Consider the following 16,730-nt stretch of genomic DNA (forward strand, 5'->3'; position numbering starts at 1 on the left):
TGCACAATGTTGCACCTAGGCTGCTGGTGGGGACAGACTCCCTCCAGCTCCAGCAAAAGGTTGCACTGGCCAGCCATATGCTACCAGGCCAAGCTTATGGTTTGTGTATTAGTCCACAAGGCCTTTAACAGCTCCAGGGTGCAATGATAGGGCAGTCCCTCCAGTGCCAATCCTATAGGATAGCCTAGTAGCTTTGAGGAACCCATCTTAACCCTTTATTTCTGCTGCTTCCACCTCCTTATGTGGTAGCTAAGGCAAGGGATGTGGAAATGAGACATATTAATTCAAATAGTGGTTTAACTAATCCTACACCTAATGTAAACTAACACTGCAGAATTTACTTTCAATGGTCACATCTAGTTCTGGAAACTCCAGGCAGATGGATGAAGGCCGCATGGCTATTTTTAAGGGCTCAGGATCCATATTAACCTTAAAAGACAGCTGCCAGTTTTCTGCCAATCAGAAGCCAGGTCACTTATGCCAGGTACAGATCCACCTTTTGATGATTTGGGATGTGGCTATCTCACGGTTAATTATCCTTGGGAACCCTCTATCTCTCTGGTAGACAGCTTTAATCAGTAACCTGTGGACATGACCTCTCTACATATATATGAAGGAGAGCTGGACAATCTTAAAAAAAAGAGAAAGCAATCAAATGCATGAGGAGAAGAAAGCTTGGGATGAAAAGACAGTAAAGATGGTGTCTGAAAGTCCTTCCAAGGGAGAGCATTCACAAATTGGACAGCATAGTCGAAAAGGCCCTGCCCTGTACTCATCAATCCCTGCATCTCTGCCAGAGGGAGACACCTCTGGTGACAAATTATATATGATCAATGCTTTTTGTGATGGAAATCGCCAGTACTGAGTATTATCACCTCTTTTTTGTTGCCAGTGGCAGCCATTTTGTGCTGATGACTGCAGCACTTTTATCAAGACGTGAGTACTGTACCAACACTCATTCTCTCCCCCCCCCCCAAATATGCACTGGATATGGTGAATTAGACATGTGCTATAGCCTCTAAAAGCAGAGAGAAACTGATTAAGAACTACTGAATTGATTAATTGCACTTCAGCAATTTTACATATTGCAAAGCCTCAGTGAATATGCACTCCTGGGGTTCCTGGAAGAAAAACACATTTCATCTTATGTAGGAAAAGGTATGTATATGTTAGTAAACAAAGCTTCCACTCCTCTGGTAGAAGAAAAGCAATGTATTCAACCACATTATAGTCCATTTTTATTCTGGAGGATGTAGATTTAATGCAGGGATGTGGAATTTGAAGTGTCCACCAGAAACGTATGTCCCCAGCTGACTCCATGTTCTGGTCTCCAGAGCTCCTGAGGGTTGTGTAAAACCAGGGCTGGGGCTGATTGAAACCCTTATGAACTGGAATACTTCAAATGTGGACTGGATTCCCTAACATTACAGTGATGGAGGTTTAAATTCATGTGTGCTGTGACCACCACAGACCCACCAAGTGTCCCTATTTTCCAGGGATAGCCCTGATTTAGAGACACCGTCCCAGTTTCTGATTTGATCCTGGAATGTCCCACTTTTTCTTGGGATGTCCCTATTTTGATTGGAGAAATGTTGCAGGATATGGAGTTATCTGACCCCCGAGCCTTCTGAAGGCAATTCTGTATAGGGAAGGGTTTCTTTTATTTTATTTTAAATGTTTAATATTTATTATGTTTTTATATATGTTGGAAGTTTCCCAGAGTGGCTGGGGCAACCTAGTAAGATGTGTGGGGTGTAAATAGTAAAATTATCATTATGGAGTGGGACGTCCCTATTTTCATTGGGGAAATGTTGGAGGGTATGCCACCAATATGGGAATGAAACTGCTTCACATTGACCATGGGAATTGTGGTGGGGCACTTACATGCTTCTTTCTATAGACCAGTGCTTTCTTCTGGGGGAATGCAGGGGTGCGCATATGAGTAGGAAAATCAGAGTACCCCCTAAAGATTTATTTATTTTTTTAGAAAAAAGCACTGCTATAGACTATCATTCAGAAAGGCCCTATTTGTTATAGCTGTTTAGGGTTGGGATCCTAGTGCCTTCTGCACGACACAGATGATGACCCTGTTCAGCTATGGCTGATAGGGGCTTATAGAATAGTCTGCTGGGGGGGGGGGAGAGATAGGATAAAAATATTGAACCAGGAAGAGCACAAAATGAGGAAAGGAACAAAATGGATCCCGTAGTGCCAGTCAGCCCAACTTGAAGAGTTAGGATGAAAAAGAAGAAACCAAACTGTATTAATCGAAGTTCAATACCTCAAGGGACAAATGATTCTCATGCTTGAAAGAGATTTAACTCTCCCCAAACAGTAATCTCGCTCCTGCACAGCTAATGAAAATAAGAGCTAGCTATCAGCCAAGAAGGAACAGTTCCCATCTTCTGAGCTCTACAGCCACTCAGAAACTGGAAACTTTAATTCCACCAAGTCTCCTGTAACTACAATATGCAAGTGTTCACATTTGGATGTTAACCTTTAAACCAATAGGGATTTTTTTTTTTAAGGACTGTTTTTGAATGCTCCTGTTCACTGCTATTTTTCTTCAGCAGACATGGAGGCTAAATCACCGCTTAAAGATCTTGTAGGTTTTTCTTGGCAGAATTTGAGTGTGCATGTATGGAACCACTTCAAAAACAAAAGTCCCTTTTGGAGTATCAGATGGTGTTTATTCTGATATGGAAATCTGCAGGAAGCTACCTTCTAAATGCTTTGTTAGTTTTAGAAAATATTCCTAATGTTTCACATTTTTTTAACCCCCTTAATGCCAATAGCATTGTAGCAGCTGCTTGGAATTCAAGAGGAATGTAACTCTGGTTCAGAAAGAGTAGTTTTCTCAGAATTACACACACACATTCTTGTGCGTGTGTGGCATCAAGAATTAAAGCAGTGGGAGCATAACTTTATTTCTAATGTTGGTGTATGTTTATGAAGGTCAGCACGGAGTATAATGGCGTGGTCAAGTGTCAATTCACCTCAGTGCTGAATGGCAGGCTCCATACATAGAGAGATGTAAATACAGAGATCTTCATTTCAACAGTGTTGGTATATTCGTGACATGGTTATCAATCCATCTATTTTGAAGAAACGGCAACCTATGATAAGGAATATGCTTGAATAAATGGTGACTATGTTTCTTCGTTCATTTACGCAAAATCTTCTGACTCTTTCTCTGGTTTAATTTAAACTAGAATGAATTAATTAAAAATGGAACTATCTGTAACTGGAATGAATCATGTTCTAATTCCTGAATTCACAGTGCAATGATAATGTTTTATTTATTATAACTATTTATATAATGCATGTCAGAATATGAGGTTTTCCAAGGTGGCATACACCAAAGATCCTTTTCAAAACAAAACACACAATAAAACAATATGCTAATAAATCTGCTCATAAGGATACTTCATGTGGAGTAGCTGAGAGGTTGTGTGAGAGAGCAGTCTAGCTGGATCAGATTGTGGTGGCTTTTTGTTTGCTGGGCTGGATCTACACTGACCTGTTAAACATTATTAGAACAATATTAGATATGTCGTTCTAAAACGTCACAGGGCATACTAGTTAATTACCGTATTTTTTCGTGTATAACACGCCCCCATGTATAAGACGACCACTATTTTTTTTTGAATGCAACACAACTTTGGGGGGGGGGAATTGCCCACAGTTGTTGAGCTTTTTTTGGGGGGGGGTCGCCAATCATATGCAAGCTCACCGACAAAAGTCCACTGCCACACTCAACGCAACCACAGCAAATTGAAAGCACACCTCGCTGCCGCCATAGCCTGCAAAATTGCCACAGTCACAGCTAATTGTCACCAGGCCTTGTCACCAGGTCTTGCCGCAGCAACCTATAACACGCTACTGCCACCAATTGCCCATCTCCCCTCTGCTATCCATGTATAAGAATGCAATTTTTGCCTATTATTTCTAAGGCAAAAGTATCATCTTGTACACACAAAAATACAGTAATACATTTTTTACCTGCTGCACCCTCTAGTGTCACATTTTTATAACGTATTATAAACCTTAAATGTAAGACATCATGTGTCCATATATGTTATCATAATCATTCCTTAATCCTTACTTAACATTAAAAACCATGAGTGTAAATCCACCTCTGTTCCCCTTCTCATTTTTCTCCTAAAAGGCAGTTATTGGTCCTAGGCATGTGGGAGAAATTCAGTTTGGTTCACTTCCTGTAACGATTACTGTATCAGCTACAATGGCTGACCATGTGTCTTATGAGCCCAATTTAAAGTGTTGGTTCCAACCTTCAAAGAATTAAGTGGTTTCAATTGGACTTATTTTAATGACCATCTGGACACATATCAACCCCCCTTTTAGGTCTGCCTGCCACCATTGCTGTCAGAGACCGGTTGGGTGCAGAGGAATGGTGGGACAATGAGTGGGGAACTTCTCTGTGGTGGATCCCATGACTCTGGATCTCGTTGCCAGGTGACCTCCATAAAATGACCACACTTCAGGCCTTCGAAAACCTTAAACACCCACTTATTTTCAGAGGCCTACACATGAAGGCTCTATTATTCTAATATTGTGCTTCTTTGGGGTTGCTAAACCTGCTGAGATTGTATTTTCCATGTAGCAGGGTATGTATTTTTTATTGTTGGTTTTCATTAATGCTGTGGCATACTGCTTATTTTTAATGGTGTTTTACTGTGTTACTTTCGGAATTTGTATTTTATTTATTATTCTAGTAAGCTGCTTTCAGTGAGTTTGACTCATACAAGATCAGGATGAGGGGCAGATTGGCAATCACTCTAGAGTCTAATGGATATAATAGAATTTCCTTAGCTCATAAGATTAAGACTTTTAACATAGCCAATTAATGAATATTCATTGATAAGTTTTATAGGTTTGTACACTGCACAATACACAAAGTATCTCAGTGGTATTTTTATGACAGCATGCGTGCACACACAATAACACCCCAAAATCTCTCCAATCAAATTACTGGTGTTGACTTGGCAGTAGTGGATTTGTGAATGAAGTTCATTAACTGTTGCTACTTGAGCTACAGTTTCTACCTTAAGTCTTTCCAGTCTATCAGACTCCACTTTTCTTTCTGCTTTCTATTCCTAGTTCTGCCTGCACTCGTTCAGAAGTAATTGTGTTTTCTAAAGAAATACATCAGTGTCTTCTGTCTGCCTAATTTGTACATCAAGGAAGCTTCTGTAGGGAGTCTATCTTGCCTGAAAGCTTTTTTCCTTATTTTTTTCCTTGTAATTTGAATTTGATTGGTTAAAACTTGCTACATAAAAATAAAATTAAAAACTCACCTAAATTTAATTTCATAGGCTTCTTTTTTGGGGGGGAGGGGGAAGCTGGGATGTTTAGGATGTGAAATGTATTGTTATTTCTCTATTAGAAATGTAACTTGTAGGACACAGCCTGCCCCCACCTTCAAAAATGCAGTTAGCCTCTTCTGTCTCTCTGTGTGTGTGTGTCCCCCCCACCATGTTGCCGCAGTCTTTTTGCGGGGAGTATCTCCAGTTTTGTCCTGCCTGTGAACTTTTCACCAATAACTGGGGTCCAGAATGGAGTGCAAAGGAAAACTTGAAATCCTGGACCTTATTGATGAGAATTCCATCCACCCATCCGTAACAGTTATACATCCTGTGTCAGGACAGTAATTTTAAAGCTGATCTTTATTTTATTTTTAAAAGGGAAAAAAGGCTGTTCTAAACAAAACAGATCTCTCTTGAAACCAACTTGCTGCAGCACAACCAGCGTACTTATGTTTCATAAATCCCGAGTTCACTGTACAAAGGTGGGGAATTTCATTTCAGCAGAAACATCGCCAGTGAGGTAAGTTTTGCCTGCCTGCCTGGAATGGATAGGACAAAGGCGAGTTTGGGAGGGGTGGAGGGGGGATGCAGAGTACGGCAAGCTCTTCAAGTCTGTATTAGAAGGCCACCGTTTTCCTGGATGGTCTGCCGTAAGTGTGGTGTGTGCTTTCAATAATTAGTATCCTGAACAACTCCAAGATGATTGTTGACACAGCTGTTGTTGTTTAAGGTAGCAGACACATCAATGGCCAGGCAGTAGGTATTGATTTGTGCAGTGACATCCTTCTTGCCGTGTCATCTGAGTGAAAGAAGCCCCCAAATTAACCAATAATAAAGTGTTAGAAGTTGCAGTAGCTGCCTCTTGGGACTTGTTCTGGAGGAGGGTAGGTACCCCTCCTCTCCCCACAGCCATCAATCCTCCTTGAAGGGACTGAGTGTGGCTCTGAATTGACCCAAGCCAATGCAAGTCCAAGAGACGTAAAGCTGTTTGTCCTTGCTTTTACTGTATATTGTCTCTTCTTGCAGCATTAAGGATGGGAGAGTGGGAGGGGAGAAACACTATATTCTATTATCATTGGGCATTTAGTAATGATTTGTGCATCTTAAGAAAACAGAACTTCCTGAATAGAATGGCAGCCTTATTGAAACTGAGTGCTGGATATCTCAGGTATAACTTGGTTTTGCTTTAACTTCTTTTGTACAGTCTCTTTTTTCCCCTCCCTGGCCTCTGACTTTGCAGCATTTCTGCTCAAAGTGACAGGTAGTGAACACATATAATGGAGATGTTAGAACACCAAAATGGATGACTTTAAAAACAAATGTTAATCAAAGGTACTTTAGCATGGATTCAGGTGAAAACCACCTACATCATGGCAAAACGTGTTTCCAGTTCTGGAGCTGGAATGCTTATACAGAACATACTCTGGCTCCAATTCTATTGCCTTAAGAAATATTACAATAATGTTGAATTTAATGTGGAATAGTTCTTCACCAGGCAGGTTCATAAGAAAGAATTACATATATTCCCATATCGTTGTGGAATAATCTATAGATAATTGGTTTAAACACAAAGATGCGCACACATTACTTATATTTAATCACAGTCTCTCCTAAACATCTGCAACCGTATTTTCACACAGGTCGAGATCTGCATTTATTGATACAGTAAAACTTCACAAGTACGACTTCTATGAAGGAAATGTCAAGGGGATCTTTTTCAACTTCCTCATGTAATTCTGAGTTAATGTTATTTGCTTTGGCTGTTATTTGCAGCACAGGATGACACACTAGAAAAGATCAGAGTGTTTTAAAGGTATGATATACCACTTAAGATGCAATATAAGAAGAATTTCATTTTAAGTGTTTATGTTTAGAAGTATATCCTTGAGTTAAATGTTTGATGTACAAATAAAAGAGAAAATGCAGCCTAACAATCTGTAGATTTCTTGAAGACACTCCTAATGGAGGCAGAGATCACATCAATTTTATAAGGTCCCAACGGTATTCACTCTATTTCAGAATGAGTGAAAATATATGTGGTGTCTTTGAAAAGTTCCAAATGAAGGGGGGGGAACCAAGTGTACATTTATTTATATTTATATTTTCTAATTGAGCAAGTCATTTAAACACTTTACAATTGCTCTAGAATGATGGTAGGTTGAAACTGCAATTTTTTTTTGGCTTTGATATAAAAAATATAGCAGCTAAAAGCTATTGAACATTGGTTACTAATTAAATTTTATCTGCACAGATTGGACTGGTTTGCAAATGAAAATCTGAATATATATTTTTAAATTGTGGATTGGCAAAAAGTCTCCGGAATATCTTATTTATGATTAAATCAATCCATTCAGTTACATTCTGAGGAGGATTAAAAATGTCAGTGACAAAGGGTGATATTAAACTGTTTTACACAGAGTAGGCCCATTAATTCAGTGGGTCTACTGTGAGTAAAACCTAGTTGAAAACCACACTGATTTTGTTTGTTTGTGAAAAATGAAAGGCACTGTTTAAGAAAAGGGGACCAACTGAAGGTATCTCCTACTCATCTTTCCCTGTGTTGTTCCAAGGATTCTTGTGACTTCTGCACATTTGCAGACAATTTCAAGGGTTGTGGGGGCAGAAAGGGAGATAGCTCTGTTGTGCACATGCAGGGCTGCCACTGATGGGGCTCACCCACCCTTTATTTTTAATATTTCCTCAATATTATTATTTTTTAATCCCCATTTATTGCTGTAACTATTGGTAGTTTATTTTTCAGCAAAAGGTTCACATTTAACATTATGCTGTAATCTACTCATACATCTTGGAGAAGTCTCACTGAACACAATAGTCATGCATAGGATTGCACTGTCCCTGTACAGTGGTACCTTGGTTTAAGAACAGTCCGGTTTAAGAACGATTTGATTTACAAACTCTGCAAAACCGGAAATAGTGTCTTGGCTTGAGAACTTTACCTTGGTCTAAGAATGGAATCTGAACGGTGGAAGGGCACCGGTGGCGGGAGGCCTCATTAGGGAAAGCGCACCTTGGTTTAAGAATGGTTTTGGTTTAAGAACGGATTTCCGGAACGCATTAAGTTCGTAAACCGAGGTACCACTGTATAGCTAAACCCAACAGGGTTTGACTGGCACTCTCTTCTTTTTTTATATAATATTTTATTAGGTTTTATCAATAAAAGTTTAGAAAAATACAAAAGGAAAAAAGATACAAAATACAAAAATACAAAGTACAAAAAATACAAACATTAAACACCAAAAAGAGAAAAAGAAAAAACACATATAAAAGAAAAACAAAATTTCCCTCTTTCTTGATTTCTTATCTTTAATTAATTTATTTTCCTGACTTCCTCACGTCTCCCATTTTTGTATCCCTTTTTTAAATTGGTTCAGCAAATTCATGTCCTATTTAGTTTATCTATTATTAATCCCCTCCTACATTTTACCTTGTTGCTAGAACCCTTTCAATTCATTTCAATGTCATCAGTGTTCAAAGATTTTACAGTATTTCTGCAAATAAATTTTAAATTTCCTCCAATCTTCTTCCACCGACTCTTCTCCCTGGTCTTGGATTCTGCCAGTCATTTCCGCCATCTCCATATAGTCTATTAGTTGCATCTGCCATTCTTCCAAGGTGGGTAGATCTTGTGTCTTCCAATGCTTTGCGATGAGAATTCTTGCTGCTGCTGTAGCATACATAAAAAAAGTTCTATCCTTCTTTAACACTGATTGGCCAACTATGCCCAGGAGGAAGGCCTCTGGTTTCTTCGGGAAAGTATATTTAAATACCTTTTTCAGCTCATTATATATCATTTCCCAGAAAACCTTAATCCTTGGGCACGTCCACCAAAGGTGAAAGAATGTACCTTCAATTTCTTTACATTTCCAACATTTGTTATCGGGCAAATGATATATTTTTGAAAGCATGACTGGGGTCATGTACCACCTGTAGACCATTTTCATTATATTTTCCTTTAAGGCATTACATGCCGTAAATTTAATCCCGGTGGTCCATAACTTCTCCCAGTCTGCAAACATAATATTATGTCCTACATCTTGTGCCCATTTTATCATTGCAGATTTTACCGTTTCTTCCTCAGTATTCCATTTCAACAGCAGATTGTACATTCTTGAAAGTATCTTAGCATTGGGTTCTAACAATTCTGTTTCTAACTTTGATTTCTCCACCTGAAAGCCAATTTTTTTGTCCAAATTGTAAACCTCTCTTATTTGAAAGTAGTGTAACCAGTCTCGCACCTTTAACTGGCACTCTCTTCAAGCCCTACTAATGACAGCGATGGGAGCGAGGCAGCAGTAAATCACACTGTTCAAGTTGGAGTTAACTCTTTATTAGCAAGAGCACGATCCACACAGACTTGGTAGAGTGGCAGGCCCAATGGGCAGAGCAGCTTATCCCTGGTAGGTATGGGCCCATGGATCAGTTGCCAAGACTGAAAGTCTCCGCCTCTCGAAGGTTTCTTCCCCAAGCAATTGGAGACTGAGCCTGTGTGAAGCCAACCCTTTTCATGCCTCTACTAGTTCTGATAGACAAGGGGGAGGGGAGCCTGTTGCAGCAGGAGAGGGAGACACCCGTGATTCTGCACCAGCCTCTGCCTCTTGGCCTCCCTCATCTGGAGATGCCAGTAATTGAACATGGGACCTATATTGGCTCCCAGTACATTTCTGAGCACAATTCAAAGTGTTGGTGCTGACCTTTAAAGCCCTAAACGGCCTCAGCCCAGTATACCTGAAGAAGCATGTCCACCCCCATCATTCAGCCTGGACACTGAGGTCCAGCACTGAGGGCCTTCTGGCGGTTCCCTCACTGCTATAAGTGAGGTTACAGGGAACTAGGCAGAGGGCCTTCTCGGTAGTGGCGCCTGTCCTGTGGAACGCCCTCCCAGCAGATGTCAAGGAAATAAGCAACTATCTTACTTTTAGAAGACATCTGAAGGCAGCCCTGTTTAGGGAACTTTTTAATGTTTGAAGTTTTATTCTGTTTTTAATGTTCTGTTGAAAGCTGCCCAGAGTGGCTGGGGAAACCCAGCCAGATGGGTGGGGTATGTATGTATGTATGTATGTATGTATGAATGAATAAATAAATAAATAAATAAATAAATAAATAAATAAATATTCTGCATGCAAAGCAGATGCTCTACCACTGAACCAAGGCCCTTCCCTGTGCAAAAGAGTACAATATAGAGGAACAAAGCTGGGGTCATCTTGAATCTTTTCATTAAAACAACAAAACAAAGGTTGTGTGTCTGCAGATATTGCAATGGAAAATGTGATAAGCAAATATAGGGTGAGGGTTATTGTCAGGGGTTCAGGAGCAGAGGCAAGGGCAAGGGAGGAAACAGAGAGTGAGGAGGAGGAGGCAGAAGAAAAGATGAGTGATGACGACGACCCGAGATCTCCGAGTCTTTCCAGTGAATCAGAAGATTCACAGAAAGGAGCACCAGTGGCCAGGGCAAGGGGGGAGCCTAGGGGGACACCCCAGGAAGATAGAGCCAGAGGGGACTCAGAGGGGAGCAGTTGGAGATCGGGACCAGCGTCACCGCCAGAGAGCAGGGAAGAGGAAGGGGGCCAGGGATCAAGCGCTGGCAGCTCACAACAGGAGGGAGGGCACGAGTCAGGAGTGGCCACACCTCCATCAGGGAGCGAAGAAACGGTCAGACGGAAAGTGGAAGGTTGGGCGCGCGCGCCAAGTTCAAATGCACAGGGAAGTGACGCAGTAGGCAGCCCGGAGAGGGAGCCAGGTCCTAAAGCCCGGCGCAAGGAGACAGAAGGGTCCGGGGGGTCGGCGTCGGAGGAGTCCCGGAGGGAGGAGACCCCGGGGGGCAGAGGGACCCAGAGGAGAACAGTCAGGCGGAAAAGGTGGAGCAGGGCTAGGATATTAAGTTGGTGTACAGGAGGCGGGGACCCAGACAGAGCTTCGCCGATCTGACCATAAGACGTAGAGTTGCACGCAGCAGCTTGAGAATGGGAACTGTAACTCAATAAAGACTTTTACTTAATGATCGCTGGCTAGCGTGATCCTCTGTGAGCTAGGATCGGGGAGCAACTCTGACAGTTATACTTTTTATGGAGGGGGGAACTAGGGACCCTGGTCCCTAATGTTTTGCTACTTAATTTCTTTACATACTTTCTTGTATGCAGAAGGTAAATCCACATGTCTGCAGTGGTAACAGGCAATACGTTCCACTACTGGCTGTGTACAGAAATCAATACCAAAACCTTATGAGCATTCACTCTGCCCAATTTAATAGAAAATATGTCCTACTTCTACAGCTTCTGCAGCCTTGTTTGAGCACTGAGGGCATCGAAGTCTGGATACACATTTTATTGAATCATATCTTCAGCAATGTCTTCATATATATATTTTAAAAGGCAGGGAAACACTCAGAACTTCCACACTGAAACCACTAAAAGATGCACACAAAGTCAATGTTTTCACTATTAAAACAGCAGCGGGATATGTGGACAAGTATCTGTATGAATGTTGAACAGCTGTGTTACTTTTGGAAAAGGGACATTAATTCTTAATATCAAGCCAGTTTATATCTTTCTCTATCACCTACATAGAACACAGTGGCGATGTAATTGGCCCTGCTTGCAATAAAGACAATACTACATTGTTAATCCAGACAACAGCTTTTAAGAGATCCTATCAATGTATATTACTTATTTTACCTTCTATTAAAATAGGTCTGTGGTGCAAATGTTTTATCAGATTTTCCTCCCCTCCTCTTTTCTGGATGCATTTTTAAAAGAGATAATCTTTAGCAACACATCACTTCTTTTTCCTTTTTTTATACAAGAAAGTTTAAGGTAAAGGTAAAGGTACCCCTGCCCGAACGGGCCAGTCTTGACAGACTCTGGGGTTTGTGCGCCCATCTCACATCTATTGGCCGGGGGCCAGCGCTGTCCGCAGACACTTCCGGGTCACGTGGCCAGCGTGACAACGCTGCTCTGGCGAGCCAGAGCCGCACACGGAACGCCGTTTACCTTCCCGCTGGTAAGCGGTACCTATTTATCTACTTGCCCCCGGGGGTGCTTTCGAACTGCTAGGTGGGCAGGCGCTGGGACCGAGCAGCAGGAGCGCACCCCGCCGCGGGGATTCGAACCGCCGACCTTTCGATCGGCAAGCCCTAGGCGCTGAGGCTTTAGCCCACAGCGCCACCCGCGTTTAATTTAAAGTTTAATTTCTGTTTAAAAATGAATGTGGACATCCTGGTCCAATGTCTAAAAGAAAGTGAGCTGGATTGAAAACAGCTGTCATTCTGGTAAACTAAAGAAACCAATAAATAAATCAAGAACAATATTTTTCCATCCCTGATGGGTTGCATCAGAACAGTGAGATAGCAGGATACCACTGGCTCTGTCTTATTATTTTATTTAAAATGTTTATAATCCACTGTCGTGAGTAAAGCTCACTCAAGGCAGCGTGCATTCTTAAAGGTAAAAATAAAATCTTCAACAATTATGCAATATAGAAGCTCCCATAAAACCTATGACCTTAATAAAAGCCAGCAATTATTGGGTAATAACTAACCTCATTGTTGTATAGTCATTTATGAAAAGGGATGCACTCTCTATTGAAATCGAGCTCTTAGCTGTATTAGGGGCAGAAGGCCAAGGTGACCACATACATATCTGCCTTGATGGGGAAAAACCAAAGCAGCTGTCCCTTCCCTGCTAGTTCCCAGCCAAGAGGAGCAAGGCTCCAGAGCGCAAGTAGTTGCCTGACGGATCCAAGCACCTTCTCCTCATCCTCAGGCTGTGCTAACTGAAGCTCATCCAACATAACGGGACACCACTCAAGATCCATCTGCTGTAACAGTGGAGGCAAGGCCCTGGCAGATGCAAGCGATTTTAACCTCAAAATGCTTTGCAAACAAGTCACGGCAAGCTACCATCAGTTCTGTCACTGTATAAGCAGTTATGGACCTTGTGTTAGGATATTTCCGTTCCACCTTAAAAGGGAGCAGGATGTTTGTGTCACAGCCTGCGTATTTCCTGTTCACAGGATGTTTATGTTTGCTATTGCTTTCGTTTCTCTCTCTGTCGAAGACACTGACGCAGAACAGTCATGTCTTTCTTTGTTCTGATCAACGCTGAATAAAAGCTTGTAAATAATGCTCTCCAGGGTGCGACTTTTGCTGTGCATTATCTGCTGATAAGAGTGTGCATGAGCCCTGGAATGTGGCAAGGTATCTCCAGGAAACTCGTGTCACTAATAGCTCATACTGCGTGAATACAGAGGTCGATGGATCGTCTGGCAGCCGGCTTGGGGGCCATGATGGACTTTATCTCCCTGGCAGTATCCCAAGACCTTGGGGTCTCAGATTTCAGAGGTACTTCGTGCAATGCCAAAATCTGGTGTCCCCCCACCTCTTGCCTTCCATTCTGCCTCATTGTTTTAGTGCCCCCCCAAGGCTCTGCACCCAGTGTGACCAAAATCCACCTTGAAGGCCCCACACTACTCAGAAAAGCTCTGCTGAGTGACACAATGAGGATCCTACCTCATATATTATATCTTGGAATTGGGAAAACTTATGTGTACAGTGCCATTTCTGAGAGGCTCCTGCATGCATAAATGTCAGGATGCTGACAGCGGTTCCCAACTGGTTGCCCAGGAAAGTATAAAGACAAGGAAAGGTTTCTTACCACCCTTTTTTATTCACTATTTACAGAGAGAGGCTATAGAACCCAGCCTCTTGGATAATGGCGTTGTCCCGAGTGAATCTCCACTCCCCGTCTCTCCCACTTCCTCATTTGTCATTTCTACAGGTGCTGCTACGTGCCCTCTGTCTTTGAGCTCTTTGCTCTCCTACTTTCAAGGTTCGCCGGGTTCTGGGATGGGGGTGGAGGAGTCTGGAATGCTTTCCAATGACACCATGTCCTGTTGCTCCGCTTCCGCCTCCTCCTCCTCTCCTCCTCTTCCTCTCTCATTATTTCCCAACTTTCCCTCTCATCTGCCTCTGAGCTGTGACCTCTCTCAAACCCCTGTTGCAAATCTATACTGTCTTCCTCTCCCTGCTCCCTGGAAGGGTCAGGATGAGGAGACGATCTCCACCATTCCTCCTCTGCCGAGTCCCTGACAATAAATCACATTCAAAATGGCGGTCTATACATGTATTAGCTACTCTAGAACTACAGCTGCTTGTTGGGTCCCGACTTGACAAAAGCTGTAAAAGTTTTTCAGCAGACCAGTAGATACAGTTTCTAAGACTTTAGGAAATCACAGACTATCACAGATGGGGGTGAGGGAAAATTACAGTTCATTACTAAAATGTATTCATCACATTTGGAAGCTGTCAAGATTTAAGTGAAATACCTGAGATGTCCCAGGAAGGTGTTGATGCATGAGGAAAAGGTGAAACCTCTCTTTCCTAAGTAAATAATAAGAGAACAAGAAGGGAAAAAATCCCCGCTCCTGTTGCCAAAATCATCAAGTGCAGGGTTCTTACGGGCACTAGCATTGTCAAAGATGCCAAGTCAAGGCAGCATCTGACTGAATTCAGAAGAACATAATCGTGCGAGAGTGAGTTGTGTTAGATGCTGATACTCCACATGAATTATTCAGTGCAGAATTATAGGCAATGCTGAAACGCATTATAATTGACTTAACCAACTTTGAAAAGCATTTCCAAAACCTACTGAGGTGTTACATTGTTTCCATGCTTAGTGCATTATTTCAGAAGAGAGAAGGAACTTCAAAACAGGAAGTGGAAATTTAGCTATTAAATAATTGGTGTGTGTGAGAGAGTGTGTGTGCGCACGCGTATTTGCTAATATCACGGAGAGGAATATAGTCATTCATGGTATAAATTCAATGTTTCAGCGATCCTCAGAGAATTTAGTCTAATCTGATGACTCAGATCTCTATAGGACTACTGCAGTGGACTGTGAGTTGCTCACACACCCATGGACTCCCATCTTCTGAACCACTTCACTGTGGAATTGTGCCTTTCCCCTAAGAGAGAGACCATCTCCAAATCTGCCTTTAGCAGATCCAAGAGCACTTCAAAAATGGACCGCTAACATTGAACCCAATCCAAAGTTATCACATGTGCTTCTAAGGTGCTTAGGGAAGCATCCACTTTAACATCATAGTAAAAAAGATAAAGGTAAAGGACCCCTGGACAGTTAAGTCCAGTCAAAGGCGACGATTGGGTGCGGTGCTTATCTCACTTTCAGGCCGAGGGAGCCAGTGTTTGTCCACAGAGAGATTTCTGGGTCATGTGGCCAGCATGACTAAACTGCTACTGGTGCAACGGAACACCGTGACAGAAGCCAGAGTGCACGGAAACACCAATTACCTTTCCGCCGCAGCGGTACCTATATATCTACTTGCACTGGTGTGCTTTCGAACTGCTAGGTTGGCAGGAGCTGGGATAGAGCAACAGGAGCTCACTCTGTCATGGGGATTAGAACCGCCAACCTTCCAATCAGCAAGCCCAAGAGGCTCAGTGGTTTAGACTATGCGCCACCCGCATCCCGCATCATAGTAGCCTTACAGGGAAGGTAGTTGCTTTTCTGAGGCAGTTCTGATTGTCCCAAGGTGATACAGGGAACTTTGTGGCTTGCCAGGAATTTGAACCCAGGTCCAGTCTCCCATGCTTTGCACAGTACCACACAGGCTTTCTCAGGACAACCCTGATGCCACAACTCTCTCGAAGAATCTGTGTCATGGATTAAGACCCAGCATTTCAGGGTTAGCACTCCCACATGTCTTAGCCTTGATACTGGTCTGACAAGCAAACCTAAATGTTTGGGGCTTGGGTACAGGTTTGCCTAGCTTTGTTCCATTTTTCACTGCTTCTCATTTGTTTGTTTCCCTCCTTTAAAAACAGCCTAAATGGAATACAGCCAACTCTGCCTTCCTATGGGCTTAAGCCAACTTGATGAACAGCTCTATTAAAATGAAAGGATGTTTATTTGAGAGGTTTTCCTAATTTCCGTAAATCATTACCAAGATCAATTTCATTAAACTGGTACCCTTTTCTCATAGAATTAAGCCACTAAGCATCTTAAAACAGTGACTGGGAGCACACAATTTTCTCCTTTAATCCAACAAGTTTAGGTTAAATAAAAAATATTTTCACCCGGCAGGAATTCTTCCTTCTGTCACTCCTAGGCAGTCGTCTCCTTCAACCCCCAACCATTTTCAGATACAATCCTCAAGTGCCAGCTAAAGGCATTTGAGGCACAATCGATAAATTTACATGAAAGTTTTTGGCCTCCTTTCTCCCACCTACCTTTGCTCCTTATTACAGAGGAAAGTTTTGTTTTATTTTTCATTTGAAAAATATCCTTCTCCCTTTTCTCCCAGCGCGCTATTGTTTGTGATCAACAAGCCAGCCTGCTACAGGGCTCTTATCCGCAGTGTTTTAGGTTT

The sequence above is a fragment of the Podarcis vaucheri genome, assembly GCF_965113315.1.
Source record: "Podarcis vaucheri genome assembly, chromosome: 8".
NCBI lineage: Eukaryota > Metazoa > Chordata > Lepidosauria > Squamata > Lacertidae > Podarcis > Podarcis vaucheri.